The sequence below is a fragment of the Pinus tabuliformis genome, chromosome 5_2, assembly GCF_031772625.1.
Source record: "Pinus tabuliformis cultivar Carrire ecotype Pingquan chromosome 5_2, CPIR1, whole genome shotgun sequence".
Lineage (NCBI taxonomy): Eukaryota > Viridiplantae > Streptophyta > Pinopsida > Pinales > Pinaceae > Pinus > Pinus tabuliformis.
In genome coordinates, this window is record NC_142306.1 from 583,650,060 (window position 1) to 583,656,063 (window position 6,004).

The following is a 6,004-nucleotide window of genomic DNA, read 5'->3' on the forward strand; positions in this document are numbered from 1 at the left end:
TTATAACCTTATGAACATTATTACATCTAAAAAAATAAATTACATTTTAAATCAAGTGTTATTGAACAAATTTACCTATTCCTACTCCTCATTTTCCAGATTTATACATGAAATGATTGATTTTGTGACCTTAACCCTAATGACCTAATGGTGACACTGAGTTGAATGGAGACCATGATTATGTGACTAAAGTGATATTAATGATGTTTTCATGATTGTAGACTCAACTGAGTGATGAAAGTGATCGGCATATGAAATTCTTGAGAGAGTGGAAATAACCCTAAACACACTGGCGAGTGACAAAATTTTTATTTGAAGACTCTCTGAAACCACAAAAATTTGACTTGACACCCTAACAACACCTTGTAAGAGCATATTTTATCACTGGTGACATACTGAACTCACTGACACTAACATCCTCATAGATAACCTTACTTTTTGTTACGACTTGGGAACCCAGCTAATTCATTAGCAAAACAATATTGTGCCCAATGCAAAGTCTCCCTTTCTCTAAAATTGCTTTGTCCATGCCTTATCACAACAATAGGCTTGTCTCTTGCAAGTCCTATTTTGAAATTCTCCTAAAAAAATTCATCCTTGGGACACCTGGAATTTGTTAGGATATTCCGACACATAGGAAATAGTTAAGTATAACTTGGTCTAGTGTAGAGTTAGGTAAAGTGTGTTTCTTTACTATGTACTTTTGTAACTTACAATCCGATGGTCACAATATGTAGTGATTCGACGGTTCATTCTCTCCTCGGTATTACCGACACTTGATCCGTGGCTTAACACCCGATTGGTCCATGATCTCTATTTAAAGATCATGGAGGGTCATTTGTAGGTTAACCATTCATGAGAGAAGCTTATGTAAATTTTCATTCTTTTATTAATATATTGCCTGAAGTGGCCGCGTTGGCTTAGGCCATGGACTGTTTCCCTCTTTGAGGGTTTTAACCACGTCAAAATATTGGTGTATTGATCTGTGATCTATTTGTGAGCGGTGTCCTTTAGTGTTCTATCTGAGGAACTTACCCTTTAAATTCCTACATGGTATCAGAGCTATTTGAGGGCCACGTCCGTTGGTGATCCAAATATGAAGCCGGCAGAACTGCATCCGACTATCGTTTCCTAGATCTATTGTTTCTGACTACTTTCGGGCCGAGAGGACTGCTCTATTGTGTTAGGAGCATCTGTTCCAGTGAGGAACCCCTTTCGTTTCACACGAAAAGGTTTCTGGTAGCCCTAGCTACGTCATTTTTAAGATCTGGAGGTATACAATGTTTATTTGTAGTTTACAGTGATTTTCTCTCTGTTTATTTAGCCTTTTGTTTTTTTATTATCGGATCTATACCTTTCATTTCTGTGTATGCTCTTTGCCCCGTGACTCTATGCGATCTGGGCAAATCAGAAACAGAAAGGAAGGATTTTTCTCATGCGTATGCTCTTTTCCGTTACGCCTTAGTGTGATCTTGGAAAACCGGAAACATTGTGGAAAATATTTAGTTTCCGTCTAAAGCTAACTTTGAGCCGTAAGGTTTGTTTTTTTTTGTATGTCCGTGTTGGGTTTGGTGTTTTTTATTTTGTAGAGGTCTTGAGTTCAAGTCTTCTTTTTCTTGAGCTAATTAGATTAAGTTTGGAAAGGGGGGGGATTTTTTTTTAACATTATCATTCATTTCCGCACATTCTCGCACTTCGTCGGCATCTTCATCAAATTTTCTTCAAAAAGCCATAACTTCTTCATCCGGAAGCCGTTTTCAGAGCCGTTTTTTTTGAACCAGCCTAATTTTTTGAGATCTTTCCATTGGAACACTTAGTTTCAGCATCTATAGCTTTAGTTTCTGTTAAAATGGAAAGTCCATGCCAAGTTATTCTTGACAGCACCAACTACTTCCAATGGTGGTCCTACATTGTGGATTTACTTAGAAGTAAAGGTCTCTACAGAATAGCCTCATGCCAAGAAAACAAACCAAAAGATGAAGATAAGGCAGCTAAATGGGAAAATAGACAAGATCAAGCACGAGGGTTGATAGGGATGTCTATTTCTCCAGATCTTAGATTCCATATTGTAGAACTTGATACTTCTGAGGAAGCAATGAAACAGATCACTAAAGTTTTTGGAATTAAAAATGAACTTAAAGCCTATCAACTCGAAAATGAGTTGCTTACATTGGACCCCAATAATTTTTCTTGCATTGAAGATTTTTTGTCCAAGTTCAAGACCCTTAGACATCTATTGGAAGGTGTTAAGGTTAAGAAAGAAGATAGTAACCTTATCTATTCCATTCTTACCAAGTTGGGACCAGCCTACTCTATGTTTGTTTCCACCTTCCATTCTACAAGAGAAGCCTTCATTTCTCAAGGACAGGCCTACAAGTCCCCTTCCTTTGATTCCTTTTGCGATTCTTTAATAAAAGAACAAGAAAAACTCTTACACCTTGGTCTTCTTAATCTTGGAAACTCTTCTAAGAAAGCGTTAGCCGCCTAGCAGCAACCAAATTCAAAGAATCCTAAGAAGTTGTATCCTAAAAGGAATGGTCCTAAACCAAACAAGGGCCCTAAGCAATTTCAGCCTCAAAATGAAAAATCATTTCAACAAAATGATAAGACAAATAAAAACAAAGGGAAGAAGACTGATAGGCATTGCAACTTTTGTAATCGAGATGGCCACTTAGAATCCAAATGCTTTAAGAAGATGGAAGCCTTGGAAGCAGCAATGAAGAAACATAACATCCATTTGGAGCACTCTTCAACTTCAACTTCATCTTCAGGAATAACACTTTCTGCATGTGGTTGTCAAGCATCTCAGTCTGGCTATGCACTAAATGTATCTTCTTCTTCTCATTCTCATGAGTGGCTCATTGATTCTGGAGCTTCTTATCACATGGCCAAAAACAAAGCCATGTTTTCTTCTTTAAATGATTGTAACACCAAAAATATATATGTTGGTGATGATAGATCTCTTAGTGTTGTAGGGACTGGAACTGTTCATATAGACAATGGTCAATTTAATGATGTATTATGTGTTCCAACCTTATCCTGCAACCTTCTATCTGTATATCAGATAACTCATTCAGGTGAAGGTAAAATTGTTGAATTTTCACCTCACGATGTTGTAATTAAGGACCTAAGAGATCCTAGACAGATTTTAGCTACTGGCATTGCTGATGATTCTACAAGGTTGTATAAGTTTCACAAGTTTGGGTCATCAAATCTTCCCTCGGTATTTGTTGCTCATAACGATGAAGTGAGCAAACTTTGGCATGAGCGATTTGGTCACTTAAACTATCGCTCCCTTCAGAATCTATGTAAAGAAAATATGGTGACAGGTCTTCCAATGGTATCTTGCAGAGATGGTGTTTGTTCCGGATGTGTACTTGGAAAAAATCATCGGGATAGTTTTGAAAAACGTGCCTCTTGGCACGCCTCAGCCCCTTTACAACTTGTGCATAGTGATTTATGTGGTCCACTTCTAGTTGTTTCATTCTTTGGCTACAAGTATTTCTTAACTTTCGTTGATGATTTCTCCATACGCACTTGGGTTTACTTCTTAAAACTCAAGAGTGAAGTATTTAACATGTTCTTGGCCTTTAAGGCCTTTGTTGAAAAACAATCTGGACATCAAATTCTTAAGCTAAGATCTGATAATGGCGGAGAATATGTTAACAACAAATTCATCAACTTTTGCACTGAGAATGGAATTCAAATGCAACATACTGTTCCATATACTCCACAACAAAATGGTGTAGCTGAAAGGAAGAATCACACCTTAAAGGAAATGGCTAATTGTATGCTTCAATCTAAAGGACTTGGTCTTAATTTTTGGGCAGAAGCAATTAACTGTGCAAATTACATAATAAATTGCACTCCTACTAAGGTTTTAAAGAATATCACTCTAGAAGAAGCATGGAGCTCAATTAAACCAGATGTAAGTCACTTTCGTGTTTTTGGAAGTGAAGCATGGGCCCATATTCCAAATGAGAAACATAAAGCTTTAGAACCTAAGAGTGAAAAATGTATTTTTGTTGGATATTCTGAAGATGTCAAAGGATATAGACTTATTCCACTTAAGTCCAAAAATGTTATCATTAGAAGAGATGTAAAGTTTGCTGAAAATATATCAGCCTACGAGCCTAGTTCGGTGGATGTGCCACCTCTCCCTATCTCTTCTACTTTTGAAAATATTTCTTCTTCAGATGATGAAAGCGAGGATGAAAATCCTCCCCCACCTTCTAAGGATCTTCCTTTAGCTCCTCAGCTTCCAAAATGGGTCCGCGCTACTCGGGATGCAGCAGGTGATCTTGCCGGTGATCCTATAGATCAGCGACGTACACGTTCTCAGTTCGATAGAGCCTCTTCTTTACTGGCTCAAGCTTCAGCGAATTATGATCCTGACACCTTTGCAGAAGCTTCAGGCCATCCAGATTGGGAAGCAGCTATGAATGAAGAATATCATTCATTATTAGCAAATGATACATGGGATCTTGTTCCTCTACCAAAGGGACGAAAACTTGTTAGATGCAAATGGGTGTACAGAACCAAGTATGGACTAGATGGGAACATTGATAAACATAAAGCTCGTCTTGTTGCTAAGGGTTTTTCACAAGTTGAAGGCATTGACTATACTGAAACCTTCTCCCCTATTGCCAAAATGAACTCCATCCGCCTTGTTCTTTCCCTTGCTGCCTCTTTTAAATGGGAAGTCCATCAGATGGATGTTAAATCTGCCTTCTTGCATGGGGACTTGCATGAAGAAATCTATATGGAACAACCTATTGGCTTTATACAAACAGACTCCAGCCTTGAATGTCGGCTTAAGAAATCCCTTTATGGTCTCAAGCAAGCTCCTCGAGCTTGGTATGCCAAAATGGATAGCTTTCTTTTAGAATCTGGCTTTTCTAGGTGTCATTCTGACAATACTGTCTACACCAAGAAAGTGGGCAAGTCACTTATCATTCTTGTTCTTTATGTTGATGATCTTATCCTGACTGGTAGTGATTCCAACCTTATAAAACATGTGAAGTCTAGCCTTAAAAGGAAGTTTGAAATGACAGACTTAGGACACTTACATTATTTTCTTGGTCTTCAAGTCTTGCAATCCAAGGAAGGTATTTCCCTTTCCTAGTCCAAGTATGCCTGTGATATTCTACGCCATTTTCACATGGAAGACTGTAAGCCATCCCCTTCTCCCTTTTAGTCTGGAGTCAAACTTTCAGTCACTTGTACTTCTCCTGAAGTTGATGCTACCTTATACCATCAACTTGTAGGAAAACTTTTGTATCTAACCCATACTCGTCCTGACCTTTCCTTTGTCGTTGGCCTTGTTGCTTGGTTTATGCAAAACCCACATGAAAGTCATTAGAAAGCAGCTAAAAGAATACTTCGTTATGTTCGAGGTACAGTTCAGTTTGGGATTCGTTACAGTGCCGAAGCAGCTCCTCTATTGGTTGGTTTCACTGATTCCGATTGGGCTGGTGACCCTGATGATCGAAAGTCTACTGCAGGTTATGTGTTCACTCTTGGTTCAGGAGCTATTACATGGGCCTACAAGAAACAAGGTGCCATTTCTCTTTCTTCAGCAGAATCAGAGTATCGTGGTGCCGTAGAAGCTAGTAAGGAAGCCTTGTGGCTTCGTCAGATCCTGTCAGAGTTTGGCTTTCAGCAGCAGCATCCGACTACACTTTGGTGTGATAATCAAAGTGCCATTCAACTATGCAAAGATCCAGTCCAACATCAGCCCAGCAAACACATTGAATTGCACATGCACTTCATCAGAAAGCTCATTCACGACCATGTTCTTGAAGTGCAATATTGTTCAACAGATGATCAAGTTGCAGACATCTTTACAAAGGCTCTCACAGAGGCAAAGTTTACTAAACTTCGATTTATGATTGGAGTTTAGGAAGTTGTCACTAAGGGGGGATAGGCTCTAGTGCCTCCTTCCTTCTCCTATTTTGTCATATTTGTAAATCCTTCAATCCTATCCCAAGTTGTTCTTAAGGGG